Source organism: Stegostoma tigrinum, chromosome 1 (genome assembly GCF_030684315.1).
Source record: "Stegostoma tigrinum isolate sSteTig4 chromosome 1, sSteTig4.hap1, whole genome shotgun sequence".
In the NCBI taxonomy this organism is placed as follows: Eukaryota; Metazoa; Chordata; class Chondrichthyes; order Orectolobiformes; family Stegostomatidae; genus Stegostoma; species Stegostoma tigrinum.
In genome coordinates this window covers 110,056,896-110,072,909 of record NC_081354.1, presented here as the reverse complement: position 1 = coordinate 110,072,909, position 16,014 = coordinate 110,056,896, and the positions used below count along the sequence as shown (strand labels likewise).

At 43.5% G+C, this 16,014-nt stretch overlaps 1 protein-coding gene across 2 annotated transcripts in view; it reads left to right on the top strand.

The window, feature by feature from the left end:
- dlc1 (DLC1 Rho GTPase activating protein) overlaps positions 1 to 16,014 on the top strand; it is a 512,227-nt gene that overhangs the window by 399,744 nt on the left and 96,469 nt on the right. The gene's annotated exons all lie outside the window — the stretch shown is intronic.

Sequence of the window (16,014 nt, the reverse complement as noted above, 5' to 3'; positions counted from 1 at the left end):
ACCGCAGCTGCTGCCGCCCACCCCGATACTCCAACCACCGACGGAACCCCGCCCACGGCCGACACCGACGGAACCCCGCCCATGGCCGACGCCGACGGTACCCCGCCCACGGCCGACGGAACCCCGCCCACGGCCGACGCCGACGGAACCCCGCCCACGGCCGACGACATCATCGCTCCACCCACAACCTGCACAGCCAGCAACCCCAGAGAAGACAGTCACACTGAGCCCTGCCGCATCTTCACCATCCCCCCAGACCTCCCACTGACTGAGGACGAACGGTCAGTCCTCAGGAAGGGGCTCACCTTTGTCCGCCTACAACCACACATCAACGAATACCAGTCACGATTGGACATCGAGCAGTTTTTCCGCCGTCTTCGCCTCCATGCCTACTTCTTCAACCGGGAACCTAACCCTCCTTTCCACTGATCCCTTCACCCGCTTCCAACACAAGTCCTCCTCCTGGACACCACCCCCAGGCCTCCTACCCTCCCTCGACCTCTTTATCTCCAACTGCCGTCGAGACATTAACCGCCTCAACCTCTCCACCCCTCTCACCCACTCCAACCTCTCCCCCGCAGAACGGGCAGCCCTCCACTCCCTCCGCTCCAATCCCAACCTCACCATCAAACCTGCAGACAAGGGTGGCGCAGTGGTGGTATGGCGCACTGACCTCTACATCGCCTAGGCCAGACGCCAACTCTCCGACACCACCTCCTACCGCCCCCTCGATCATGACCCCACACCCGAGCACCAAACCATCATCTCCAACACCATTCATGACCTCATCACCTCAGGGGACCTCCCACCCACAGCCTCCAACCTCATTGTTACCCAACCCTGCACGGCCCGTTTCTATCTCCTTTCCAAAATCCACAAACCTGCTTGCCCTGGTCGACCCATCATCTCAGCCTGCTCCTGCCCCACCGAACTCATCTCCACCTATCTAGACCCCATTTTCTCCCCTTTGGTCCAGGAACTCCCCACCTACGTCCGTGACACCACCCACGCCCTCCACCTCCTCCAGGACTTCCAATTCCCTGGCCCCCAATACCTCATCTTCACCATGGACGTCCAGTCCCTATACACCTGCATTCTGCATGCAGATGGCCTCAAGGCCCTCTGCTTCTTCCTGTCCCGCAGGCCCGACCAGTCCCCCTCCACCGACACCATCATCCGCCTAGCTGAACTCGTCCTCACCCTCAACAACTTCTCTTTTGACTCCTCCCACTTCCTACAGACTAAGGGGGTGGCCATGGGCACCCGCATGGGCCCCAGCTATGCCTGCCTCTTTGTAGGTTACGTGGAACAGTCCCTCTTCCGCACCTACACAGGCCCCAAACCCCACCTCTTCCTCCGGTACATTGATGACTGTGTCGGCGCCGCCTCTTGCTCCCCAGAGGAGCTCGAACTGTTCATCCACTTCACCAACACCTTCCACCCCAACCTTCAGTTCACCTGGGCCATCTCCAGCACATCCCTCACCTTCCTGGACCTCTCAGTCTCCATCTCAGGCAACCAGCTTGTAACTGATGTCCATTTCAAGCCCACCGACTCCCACAGCTACCTAGAATACACCTCCTCCCACCCAACATCCTGCAAAAATTCCATCCCCTATTCCCAATTCCTCCGCCTCCGCCGCATCTGCTCCCACGATAAGACATTCCACTCCCGCACATCCCAGATGTCCAAGTTCTTCAAGGACCGCAACTTTCCCCCCACAGTGATCAAGAACGCCCTTGACTGCGTCTCCCGTATTTCCCGCAACACATCCCTCACACCCCGCCCGCCCCCCCCCCCCCCCCCCCCCCCCCCCCCGCCCAAAGAGGATCCCCCTCCTTCTCACACACCACCCTACCAACCTCCGGATACAACGCATCATCCTCCGACACTTCCGCCATTTACAATCCGACCCCACCACCCAAGACATTTTTCCATCCCCACCCCTGTCTGCTTTCCGGAGAGACCACTCTCTCCGTGACTCCCTTGTTTGCTCCACACTACACTCCAACCCCACCACACCCGGCACCTTCCCCTGCAACTGCAGGAAATGCTACACTTGCCCCCACACCTCCTCCCTCACCCCTATCCCAGGCCCCAAGATGACATTCCACATTAAGCAGAGGCTCACCTGCACATCTGCCAATGTGGTATACTGCATCCACTGTACCCAGTGTGGCTTCCTCTACATTGGGAAACCAAGCGGAGGCTTGGAGACCGCTTTGCAGAACACCTCCGCTCAGTTCGCAACAAACAACTACACCTCCCAGTCGCAAAAAAGCTCTGATGAAGGGTCTAGGCCTGAAACGTCAGCTTTTGTGCTCCTGAGATGCTGCTTGGCCTGCTGTGTTCATCCAGCCTCACATTTTATTATCTTGGAATTCTCCAGCATCTGCAGTTCCCATTATCTCTGATACCCTCTACCTGATTTGCCTTACATTTAGTTAACAGAAGAAGATTATGATAGTTCTCACCTCCTTTGTCCCTCCTACATTTTGTATCATCTCATTCAGCTCTCTCTATCTTGATAGAATATGTCTGACAGTCTGCAGCTGTCCCAAATATGAATCCAGCCATCCTACTGGTTGCTCAGTTGGAGCCAAGAGATTATTAAAATTGTCTGATGCTTGAGGACCCATTTGAGATAAGCTTTGGGCCTGCAGCTTCTAGCTTTGATAATCTATAAAGGGGGTTCAAACAAATTGATTTGATCAGCTAGCAACCTTACAAAGTGTATAAGCTACGGAGGATAACAATATTGTTGAATTCATCTCAAAAATATGACTTAAATTCACTTCAGGAATCCATCTCGCTGATGCCATAATTTAGTAGTTGCAGTAACGATCCCTACATTTGTCAACCAGGAAACAGGGGTTGTTTCTGTGGCTCTTTGTGAGACTAATGTAATTTTATGTATTATGTGCAATGTTCGTATGTAATATCACACAGTATATACGTATATACTATCTTCATACTAATGCCATATCCCATTACTGTTCAAGGTTGAAGCAGCCATGAAATGAGAGGTATAGATCGAGTTAAAGACAGTTGTCTTTTCCCTATGATGGGGAATTTCAAGATGAGGGTCACATTTTTAAGGTGAGAGGAGAGAGATTTAAAAAAGACATGAGGTGCAAAACTTTTTACACTGAGGATGGTTTGCGCATGGAATGAACTTCCTGAAGAAGTGATGGATATGGGTGCAATTACAGTGTTTAAAGAAATTTTGATAAATACATGAATAGGAAAGATTTGGAGGGAAATGGACCACGAGCAGGCAGATGGGAGTAGTTTAGACTGGGATTATGTTCAGCATGGACTGGTTGGGCTAAAGGGTCTGTTTCCATGCTGTATGACTCTATAGCTCTATGACTCCATAATTCTATGAGTTCTGACCAACGACAAAGCTTCAAGACTTCAGTCCTTCAGGGGCTTATTTTGCCCTGATTCAGTTACCTGTGTAGTCAACTCCAGAGACTAAGAAGCTGGTAAAGCACAGCCACTCAAAAAGCATTAGAGGAGCAGGGAGGTCAATGTTTCCTGTCAAAACCCAAGTCCTAATGAAGGGTTAAAATTGTATCGGAGATAATGGGAACAGCAGATGCTGGAGAATCCGAGATAACAAAGTGTGGAGCTGGATGAGCACAGCAGGCCAAGCAGCATCTCAGGAGCACAAAAGCTGACGTTTCAGGCCTAGACCCTTCATCAGAAAAGCCTAAATGAAGGGTTTCAGCCTGAAATGTTGACTTTCCTGTTCCTCTGACGCTGTCTGACCTACTGCACTTTTCCAGCTTCACACCCATAGACTCTGGCTTCCAGCTTCTGCAGCCCTTATTGTCTCTCCATGATTGAGAAAGCTGGTTGTTTTCACTGTAACTGTGCTGTGAAAAATGGTCTACAATTAGTGGGGTCAGAACAGAGACTTCATTCCCTTTCTTGTGGCTTTGCTCGTTACATTTCCTGTTACCATGTCGTCTCTCCCCTCCCCAACCCCAGTGGGACTGTCTGTTCTTTCCAGTCTGGCAGTTAGACGCGCCAATGTTCTGCCGTTCTCACATTCCGATCACTTAAAATGAACGATCAACATCCTTTCTCTCCCAGCACTCCACTCACACCAGTCCCCCATCATTGCATGAGTGTTGTCCATCCACATTTCACGTCAACTCTGATGAAGGGTGTTTTAGACTGGAAACATTAGCTTGCTCTCACTACGTGAATGCTGCCTGACCCGCTGTGATCACCACCACATTTTGTTGCTGTTCTATAAATAGTTATATAAAATAAAATTAAAAACATGATTCAAGTTATCCGTTAATTTACTATCATTGTGTTTATGGTACTGGGCTTCACAAATCAGATGTTGTGATTTCAAAGGCCACCGTTGCAGGTTGTGAGATTGAATTGGGCAACATCTGGTAGCTCGTGAGCTAATGCATGAAATCTACATGAAAGAGTCTGGATTGTTGGATATTGTCCCTCAGGTCAGAGGACCTATCTCCCCTGTGTGCTTTGACCTATACATCCCACAATAAGTGGCTGACTTATAATGTGCTCGAAATAACTAGGGTGGACAATAAATACAGTCTTGCCAGTGTCACCATGTACCAAGAACAAATTTGAAATAAAATTGGTCATACAGTTCTCACTAAGAACATTGTGGTTATGTAAACAGAACCACATACTGCTTCACTTAGTGTCACACAATGCTCGGCACTGGAAAAGAATATAATGGGGAGGGATTTCAAAAGTGGTAAGTCAGGATGCATTTGTAAATCTCTGCCTGAAAGCTCCATAACAGATTAACAGAATTATATTGTAATCCTTCTTTGAAAAAAAGTTTCCTTTCTGTGGATGAAAGGGGATTAGTTTCCAAAGCAACATTGACCTGAAAGTAAACTGTTAGCCCTGTGCATCAAGACCTTGGAAAGATCCACAACAATTTTTTCTCAAGAAAAAGAAAAGCAGACATTAATTAGAGATAATAATTTAAGGGCACAATTGACATTAGGTTTAATATCACTGTATCCTAAGATTTAGCTCAATGTAGCTCAAGCACTGCCAGTTGGGTAATAAATTAGTACCGTATTTCAGCTTTGACTGGCAAAATGACACAAATTACAAACCTACTGAACTATAGGGGCTATGTTTAATTTTAGGAATGGTGTACATCAGCAGGTTATATTTTTAATCTGAAAGGATGACTGTTTCATCTGAAACAGCCTCCTAATTTAATCATTAAGTCTTGGAGAGTAATAACAACAGCTACAGTTAAATAGTACCTTTTGATGTAGTAAAGTATCCAAAGGAGTTGTACACCAGCATTATCAAACTAAACGTGACACCAAAAGTGTTCGAGTTGTGACCAAATATTTGGTCAAAGAGGTAGGCTTAAGGGATACCTGAAAGAAGAAGCCAATAGATAAAGTGTTTTAGAGAGGAAGATAGTTTCTAAATGACTTATTCAGAGCCGTTATCACAATCTCTGGAGCAAGTGGGACATATGCCCGGGCCTCCTGATCCAAAGGTAGGGGTGTTATCATAATGTCACGAAGGGCCCTTGATTTCAAGAGGATTTATTTCTTTAAACTATTTTTCTAATCAACCTGTTCATAGATAGTATTACACACCTCTGGAGCAGGTGGGACTTGAAACAGGGCCTTCTAGTCTAGGTGTAGGGACACTACCACTGTTCCAAGAGGAAAGCCTGGAGTTGAAAGCATAGACAATTGCAGTCATTTTGCCTTCATTGATGTGCATGAGGGCAGAATAGCACCAGCTCAGAAATCTCAGGAAAAAGCAAAGGTAGAGAGAGTTGGGAAGAGGCAGTTCCCTGGAGCATTTTGAAAGGCCATTAATTTTAAAGCTGAGGTATTATCAGACTGGGAGCCAGTATTGGTCAGCAAACATAGGGCAGATGGACAAACAAGGCTTAGCGTAAATTAAAATGAGCAGCAGAGTTAATCTGAGTGAATATATTACAGTCTCATGAACTTCTGCTTTAAAACAAATTCAGCTGTTGTTGAAGGCAAGTGTAGATTGTGTCTCTGTCATGTTTATATCTTGGCTCAAGTTGATCAAGTCCAGTGCAAGGGAGGTTTGAGAACACCAGATCCTGAGGCAATTACATATAATGATGCAACAAGCCTGGGAATTGAAGGTGGTTAGTTTGCACTCGGCACAGTTTCAAAAAATGAGACTAGTGAATTAGCAGGCCAGAAGACATGGAAAGCATAGTGATATGGTGCTTTCTATTTTCCAAAGATCATATTATTTATATTTAAGAATCTCATGAAGAGTGGGAGAAACGTATTTTCAGTCGGGCATAACATTGAGATAAATGTACTGAAATAGGAATACTAGAAAATTCATTACAGTTCATTCATACCTTCTAATGACTAAACCCAGGCCCCGTGGTTGATGCAGAGGCAGAATTTGTGTGAAGTAAATTAAGGGTTCAGGGGCAGAGCTCCACCTTGCAATGATCTGTTAGTATCTTTATCTCAAAAGCAAGCATTGCATCACACACTGTATTGATGCTAACAGCAAAAGGTAATGCTGAAGAAAATGTTATATTACTTCAGTGCAAACTATTGCATAGCAGATCATTTTCTATTAGTTTTGGAATGCATGCAGTATATGATGCAATCATGGCATCAAATGTTATGACTTGGAGCAGAATGCCTGATAGATTAAATTACTTTCAAAAGGGAATTTAGATTTTTTAGGTTTAGGTTTAGATTTCATTGTCAAATGTACTGAAGTATGGGGTACAAGAGTACAGTGAAAAGTGTACAATGTCACCGTCCATGGTTCTATCTTAGGTAAAAATTACCAAGGAATTGAGTAAATACTTAAGAAGTGGGAAATGCCAGTCAAAGGGGAACGCACCAGCACAGGCACAATAGGTCAAGTAGTCTCTGTCTGTGATTCCATGATTATGTGAAATCATTAACTGAGTTGTCATCTCCACAAAAACCTGTTAAATGACCATGCAGGACAGGTTTACAAATCAAAGCATTGCACATAAAAGGCTCAGTTATAAAAATGCACGTACTTACGTAGCATCATCATTTTGCACCTGGACTACTTTAGTATTTGATCCAGCCATGACAAATGGAAAAATGCAGTCTTCCATTTGGTATTTTGCTGCGTGACTAATCTGTAACACCAGGATGGACTCAGCATTTTTGAATGATGGAAGATTTTTGGAATGATTGCAGCTTACAGCTGCTAATAGACTGTTTCACTCAAAAATTGTTGATTGTACAGTGACTAGCAACTCAATCACCAGTCATATTTGTATAAATATTACAGCAGGACTGACGTATTGTTGACTGATACTTCACCACACTCATTGCAATGATCCAGAGTAAAGCAAAGCGTTCATGCAACAGATGAGCTAAAAACACGATACTGCTTGATCATCACAATTATGCAACTTCGTAACCAAACAAAAAAATCTGTTTTTCTTCATTTTAGAAAATCAAAGGACTTGCCCCATCCCTTCCCTCTCAACCTCAATACAATGCGCCGAAAGTATAAAGTGCTATAATTGAAGCACATAGTCTTCTTTCCAATAGCCTTCAAATCAGGCTCTCTGCGCAAAAATCTAACCTAGAATAATCCAGGACAAACTTCCTTTGTTTGATCTCAAATACACCGAGTAATCTGAACCTCTGTTCTAACCTTTAAGAGCTCTTGAATCCAAACCTCCGTTTGTTCTTTTGTATTGGATTCAGAGCCATTGTCAGCATGCAACCAAATGATGTCGTATCTTTGGCCCTATTTGCAGCCCTTGAAGTTTCTAGTCTTATTGAGGCAGAATCCTTCAGTGGATTTTTTTTCATCTTCTGTGGATGATTTGATATTGAGGCAGGATCCTTCAGTGGATTTTTTTTTCATCTTCTGTGGATGGTTTGATTTGTGATGATGTTTGATTTTGTCTGCTTTTTTTTTAGTTTCAGCAACCAGAAATAGAGAAATGTAGATGAAGGATCATAAACAGAAATTGCTGGAGAAACTCTACATGAGTGAAGGGTTATTATTGGATGCTGGGATTGAACCCAAACTCATGCCAACCTGAGGAAAAAAGTAATTTCAATCATCTAGCCTGATTAAACAGCTCAGGAGCAAGAGGTAATTAACTACAGGGGCAACTAGGGACAGGCGACAGGTGCTGGCCCAGCCAACATCCCACAAATGAATTTATAAAATACCCAAAGGGAGCATTACCAAACAAAATAATTGCTGCTCAGTCAACAAAGAGTGGAGCTGGATGAACACAGCAAGCCAAGCAACATCTCAGGAGCACAAAAGCTGATGTTTCGGGCCTAGACCCTTCATCAAAGAGGGGATAGGGCGAGGCTTATGGAATAAATAGGGAGAGAGGGGGAGGCGGACCAAAGATGGAGAGAGAGAGTTGCAGTGGGAGCAAGATTCCCTGAGGTTGGTCCGGAGGGAGGAGGGTAGCCTGCAAGAAGTTACCTTCCTCCCTCCGGACCAACCTCAGGGAATCTTTCTCCCCCACTGCAACTCTCTCTCTCCATCTTCAGTCCACCTCTCTCCCTACTTATTCCAGAACCCTCTCCCCACGCCCCTCTCTGATGAAGGGTCTAGGCCCGAAACGTCAGGTTTTGTGCCCCTGAGATGCTGCTTGGCCTGCTGTGTTCATCCAGCCTCACACTTTGTTATCTTGGATTCTCCAGCATCTGCAGTTCCCATTATCACTGATACAATTTTAACCTCACTGTGAAGCCTCTTCCAAGAATGCCTAACCTGAAGAAGTTACCCTCCTCCCTCCGGACCAACCTCAGGGAATCTCTCTCCCACTGCAACTCTCTTTTCCATCTTCGGTCTGCCTCCCCCTCTCTCCCTATTTATTCCAGAACCCTCTCCCCATCCCCATCTCTGATGAAGGGTCTTGGCCCGAAATGTCAGCTTTTGTGCTCCTAAGATGCTGCTTGGCCTGCTGTGTTCATCTAGTTTCACACTTTGTTATCTTGGATTCTCCAGCATCTGCAGTTCCCATTATCACAAAGCCAAGGATTAGTTAGCTAGTGTTTATTTTACAAGTCGAAGTTGAGTGAGAAATACTTTAAAAATGGGTTACCCAACTATGGAACCAGCAGAACCAGAAGTCCAGAAAATCAGCAATTACATCCATTCGAGATAAAAATTAGTCATACGTGGTGCAGAATTAAAGAGTCATTTTGGGTAAGCCTGATTAATTTGCGTTTCTGTTTGTTACATTGCCATAGAGATGAGGAATTCAGGCTGAAGCATGGTGGAAATTCTCAGAACTTGTCTGTGGGATTGTTTCAGAAGATTTTTTGGAATTGGAGCTGAAAGCCTTAGGTTGGTGGATATAAACTGGAGTTCAGCAAAGTAAGAGACTGTTAAGAGCTAAACAGCAGCGATAGATCAAAAAGAAAAAATGTTGTCAGAGATTGAGACTACTTCTGACATTAAGTCAGAATGTGGTGAAAGCTGACACTGGAACTGCAGCATGTATAATCATTAGGTGTCTGAAGAGAGCGGTCACTTTCATACATGAGCTAGTGTGATTCTAAAATCAATCAACAGGAAGTGTACAGTATTCCAGTACCACTATCCCATAATTCTAGTGAGTACCATTCTATTAATTACTTTTCTGGGGCCAGTGGAAGGACCCCAAGAAAGCTCAAGCCTCAGAACATTTCAGGAACAGCAAAGAAAATCAGTGAATTCCTGAGAGCTATGATCATTTTGTTTGGCTTAGTCCCAAGAAGTGAAGGAACTGTCCAGAACTTGATAAGTAGCCAAAGATATGTAGAGGAAAAGTCATAATGGATAGGGAAATATTCACAAAAAACAGATCTTGTTGAAGAAACTCTGGCAGCATCTATGGAGAGAGAAAGCAGAGTTAATGTTTTGAATCCAGTGATCCTTCTTCAAAACTGAAAGGTTTGGTTGAGATCAACATTCAAGTATAGGTGATCATGTTTATTTCTTATATTTAGCGTAAACAATATTCATCAAAGACTTTTTTTATAGCGTTGGTGGGATTTTTTAACAACAGTGTTCTTTTGATTTAAACTGTGAAGCCTGAGATACAGTTTCTTTCAGCTAATCACTGGGTACTTGAATTTCTCTTTCAAACACTAACAGTCTCTGATACGATCATATCAAGTTTCAAAACAGTTTTTCTTTCATACCTGATCTAATGGTGTGCCACGTGATTGAAGATATTGGCCAAAACCACCACACCACAAAGCCTTGGTAATATACAGAAAGATAAAAATGTTGAAGGTCAGTAGAAAGTATTTAATGGCCTTGAACTCCGATTGAATATTTTAATCATCAGTTATGAAGTTTATGAAGACCAAAAATATAGACCTGCTAATGATAGCATAGATTGAAGAATATCTGCCTGATGCAATTCTATTTACGAACTGCAGCTGCCAAACCAAGGTAGTACAGGAGGTTTGGCTTGAAGCATACTTCACATAAACAGTGTCAGTTTGTTTAGTTACGTCTAGTGTTAATCATTCCTTGCTGTTTGTGTAACAAAACAAACCTATCTGTTTTATTTAAGGATAAAACTTCCAAATATCTTCTGAACAGTGGATCAGTGGACACAGATTTACAAAAATATTAATATTTTAATAATGATCCTGTAGCTTTCATTGCTGGTAGTTTGGCAAACTTAACTCAATTCCCACTTTATATGATTATGTTTGCTGTTGTTCAGATTATGAACACTAAAAACTGTTGTGCCTTCACAATCTGCATTGAACAGAAATTTCTAAATTCCCATGGACTTTCTGGTGCACTCCAACCAGATTCTGACAGGAATGCAGGCAAAAGCCCAGGAATTTGATACACCTGGCCCCAGACTCTTCTACACTAAAAAAGAAAACCTCTATTCATGGAGGAGTGTTTAGATGTGAGGACTCCCATGTGCTGAATTTCCTTGGCCCTAGCTTGCTAAGTCCCAGGACACTCAATGAAAACAAATGTTCCAGTCACTGCAGAGGCACATGTGGACCCCACCTCAGATTTCAGCACCTTGGCTTTGACTGGATTGAAACTCTGTAAATGTGCAAAATTTTCTTGATACCTCCACCCCCTAATAACAGATAACAAAATACGTGCTGTGCAATGATTTGAGTTTGGACGATTGGGGAACTGCGATCTGCATAGCTCTGAAGCGGGAAGTTCCTTTTTACAGCCATCCTGCAGAGTGGTATTAGAGGTAATCACATTGAATTCAACTAATTCTGTCACATGCTGGCAGTGAACAAGGGCCTATAGTCAAGGTTGTGAATCAATGATTGGTTATTTGTGAATTTTGTTTTTTGTATTTGTTCATCGACTTTTATGATTTGATTCAGTTGGCATCTGCGTGACAACATTTTCCAAAATAATACAGGAAGGCATCCCAGAAACAATACCTAAAAATGAGGGGGGGGTGCTACAGGACAGAGCTACTTTATCCCAAACAGTGGAAGCAGCATGCAATAGGCAGAGCCTAGACATCCCACATCGGACAGATTAGGCCTAAATTCTGCAGTCCTTCCACATTCAGTCATGAATGGGTGCCCAGCGTCTCAGTACAAAAGTCAAAGTTGAAACATTTACGTTAATCTTCAACCAGAAGCCCCAAATGGATTATCCATCTTGGCCTCCTCCAAAGGCCCCCAGCATCACAGATACCCATTTTCATTTACTTCAATTAACTCTCTGCTGGTTGGAATTATACCTTGAACAGAAGAAGAGGTTTGTATTGTTGGAGATAGAACATCTCGGGACACCATATCTACATGCTCATTCCAGTTTAGTATCTGGTGTCTACCTGCACAATGACCTGGACAATATTCGGACTTGGGCTGATAAGTGGCAAGTAATACTCATGCTGGGCAATGAGTATCTTCAACAAGGGAGAATCTAAAAAGGACTACCTGACATTACCATTGGAAAATCCTCACTATCAGCATCCTGGGGTTTGCCAGTAATCAGAAACTGAACAGGACATCCCTGCAGGAGTTCCTTGGAGTTGTGTTCCAGGTACAAACATCTTCAGCTGCTTGGTCAATTACCTTCCCTCCATCATAAAATCAGAAGTAACATTTACTCCAGGCAATGACCATCTCCTATACGAGATTGCTGCTATCACCCTGTGACATTCAATGTCATTACCATCACTGAATCCCCCATTATTAACTTTTAGTGGGGGTTACCACTGACCAGAGGCTGAACTGAACTAGCTATATAAATATTCTGGCTATATTAGCAGGCCCAGAATCCTGTAATGATAACCCACCTCCTAGCTCCCCAAAACCTGTCCAAAATCTACAAAGGCACAAATCAGGAGTGTGATGGAATACCCTGCTCTTGCCCAGAAGATTGCTGCTGCAACATCATTCAAGATGTTTGACACCATCCAGGACAAGGCAGCCTCCTTGTTTGGCATCCCATCCAGCACCATTAACATTCAGTCTCTTCACCATGTGCATAACAGTGTCCATAATGTCTACCATCTGCACATTGCACTGCAGAAACTTACCAGGGCTCCCGATTCAGCGCCTTCCAAACCAGTGATCTTGAACAGTAAGGAGCATAGGGGCAACAGATGCATGGAACCACAAACCTGAAAGATACTCTTAAAGTCATGACCATCCCAATTTAGAAAATATCATCATACTTCTCTATCATTAGTTCAAAATCATAAAACTCACTTCCTAACTGTGTTGTAGCTGTCCCTATTCCTCCAGGACGGCAGCGGTTCAAGAAGGCAGCTCACCACCACCTTCTCAAGGGCAATTTGAGATGGGCAATGAAAGCTGCCTGGCCATCAAAGCCCACATCCTTTGAATTCATAAAATAAAAGGACAACATCTATGTGACTGATTAGGGCTGGAAGCAGATGAAGAACATGACTATAAATAGGTGGCCCAGTTTAAGAACAAGAGAGTAGCATTTTGAAGGAGATAAATAGAATTACATTTTTTCCCAGAGGGTTGTTGATCTGTGAAATTTCCTTGCCTAGCAATCAGTGGATGCTAAGTTGTTGAATTTATTCAAAGCAGAGTCAGATGGATTTTTCAAGCAGTTCCACATAGTTGGAAGGCAGACAGGAAAGTGGAGTTAAGAATCCAAGCGCATCAGCACTGATTCAATAAAATGGCAGAGCAGGACTGAAGTGTTGGTTTACTTATGATTGCTCCTAATTCCCAAGCTCTTTTGTTTTAATGATCAATAGGAATTAGCCTAATAACTATATTGTTGATCCTGCTATGGCATAAGTTACTAAGATGAGAGTAGATTGTGTGATGTTCCACTTCTGGACATGAAACTGTAACAGATGAGGTCATGGATTTTGTGATTGCTTGTTAAAATTCGGATGTGCTTATTTCAGTGCTCCAATTTGCACAATGATTGAAATATTTTAACAGAGAATTTGGCACACTGACCTTTGCAAACAGTTCTCTAACCTAGTCCTAAAAATAAACAAGGCTCCATGTCAGGTCCAGCAGGAGTAGGCCATTCAACCCCAACGAGCATGCACTACTATTCTAAAGGATGGATGGTCACCTACCACAACATCATATTACTGCATTATTCCCATATCCCTAATGTCATTAGTAACAAGATATTTATCAATATCTGTCTTAAAGTTACTTAATGACCGAGCTTCAACAGTCCCCTGGGGTACAAAATTCCAAAGTTTCACCACATCCTTGAATGAAGAAGTTTCTCTTCATCTTACTCTCAAATGACTTGCTCTTGAATTTGAGACTGTTTGCAAGTATAGAACTGAAACATTGCTAAAGGGAGACAAGAAGTTAAAGCTTTCCATCTTGCACTCATCACAACTAGGAGTAAGATACATGCTTTATTAAAAGGAGCAGTTTTTTTATATAGCATGAGAAGATGGTGCTCATTTGTTGGGCCATTATTGGTATGGTGAGGCAGCAAGAACAGTTAATTATCCATCTTAATTCTTGCTGTTGACATCAAGATGCTGGCCTATTTTCTCAACTTTCTCACCAAAACCTCTACCATTCAGTGCCTGGGAAGATTTTGCCCACCGTTTGATTAGTAAGTTTGTGGATGATACAAAATTAGAAGGTATTGTTAATAGCAAGAAAGGTCATCAAAAATTACTGAGGGATCTTGATCAGATGGGGAAGTAGGTTGAGTATTGGCAAATGCAATTCAATACAGATAAGTGTGAGGTGTTGCACTTTGGAAAGTCAAGCCAAGTTAGGAATTACATAGTAAATGGTAAGGTCCTGAGGAGTTTTGTGGAACAGAGGGACCGAGGAGTACAAGTACATAGTTCATTGAAAGCAACGTCACTGATAGACAGGGTGGTGTAATAGGCATTTACCATGCTGACCTTCATCAGTTGAGGCACTGAGTATCAGAGTTGGGATGTTATGCTACAGTTGGAAAAGTCATGAACATAGAACATAGAACATAGAACAGTACAGCACAGAACAGGCCCTTCAGCCCACGATGTTGTGCCGACCATTGATCCTCATGTATGCACCCTCAAATTTCTGTGACCATATGCATGTCCAGCAGTCTCTTAAATGTCCCCAATGACCTTGCTTCCACAATTGTTGCTGGCAACGCATTCCATGTTTTCACAACTCTCTGTGTAAAGAACCCGCCTCTGACATCCCCTCTATACTTTTCACCAACCAGCTTAAAACTATGACCCCTCGTGTTAGCCTTTTCTGCCCTGGGGAATAATCTCTGGCTATCAACTCCATCTATGCCTCTCATTTTCTTGTATACCTCAATTAGGTCCCCTCTCCTCCTCCTTTTCTCCAATGAAAAAAGTCCGAGCTCAGTCAATCTCTCTTCATAAGATAAGCCCTCCAGTCCAGGCAGCATCCTGGTAAACCTCCTCTGAACCCTCTCCAAAGCATCCACATCTTTCCTATAATAGGGCGACCAGAACTGGACGCAGTATTCCAAGTGCGGTCTAACCAAAGTTTTATAGAGCTGCAACAAGATCTCACGACTCTTAAACTCAATGCCCCTGCTAATGAAAGCCAAAACACCATACGCTTTCTTAACAACCCTGTCCACTTGGGTGGCCATTTTAAGGGATCTATGTATCTGCACACCAAGATCCCTCTGTTCCTCCACACTGCCAAGAATCCTATCCTTAATCCTGTACTCTGCTTTCAAATTCGACCTGCCAAAATGCATCACCTCGCATTTATCCAGGTTGAACTCCATCTGCCACCTCTCTGCCCATCTCTGCATCCTGTCAATGTCCCGCTGCAGCCTACAACAGCCCTCTATACTGTCAACGACACCCCCAACCTTCGTGTCGTCTGCAAACCTGCTGACCCATCCTTCAATCCCCTCATCCAACTCATTAATAAAAATTACAAACAGTAGAGGCCACACTTGGAATATTGTGTACAGTTTTGGTCACAGTTAAAGGAAAGACATAGTTAGTCTGGAAAGTGTGCATAGAAGATTTATGATGATGTTGCCAGGACTAATAGGCCTGAGTTATAGGGAGAGGTTGGCCAGGATATGACTTTATTCCTTGGAACGTAGGAAAATGAGGAGTGACCTTACTGAGATGTATAAAATCATGAGGGGCATAGATAGTCTCTTTCCCAGGGATGGGGCATTGAAAACTAGATGGCAAAGGTTTAAGGTAAGAGGGGAAAGATTTAAGAAGGATCTGAGGGGCAACTTCTTCACACAGAGTGGTGTGTATATGGAATATGTTGCCAAAGTGGCTGAGGCAGGTGCAATAGCAACATTTTAAAAAAATCATTTGGACAGGTACATGGATGAGGAGGGTTTAGAGGGATATGGACCAAATGTGGGCTATTAGAATTGGCTGAGTGGGCACCATAGTCAACATGGACCAGTTTGGGCTGAAGGACCTGTTTCCATATTGTGTCACTCTATGACTCTATACCTCTATAATTGTATTTCTAACACTTACAATAATTCTTTTAGATTTCCAGGAAATGTCAGCAGCATGTTCCAGAACCT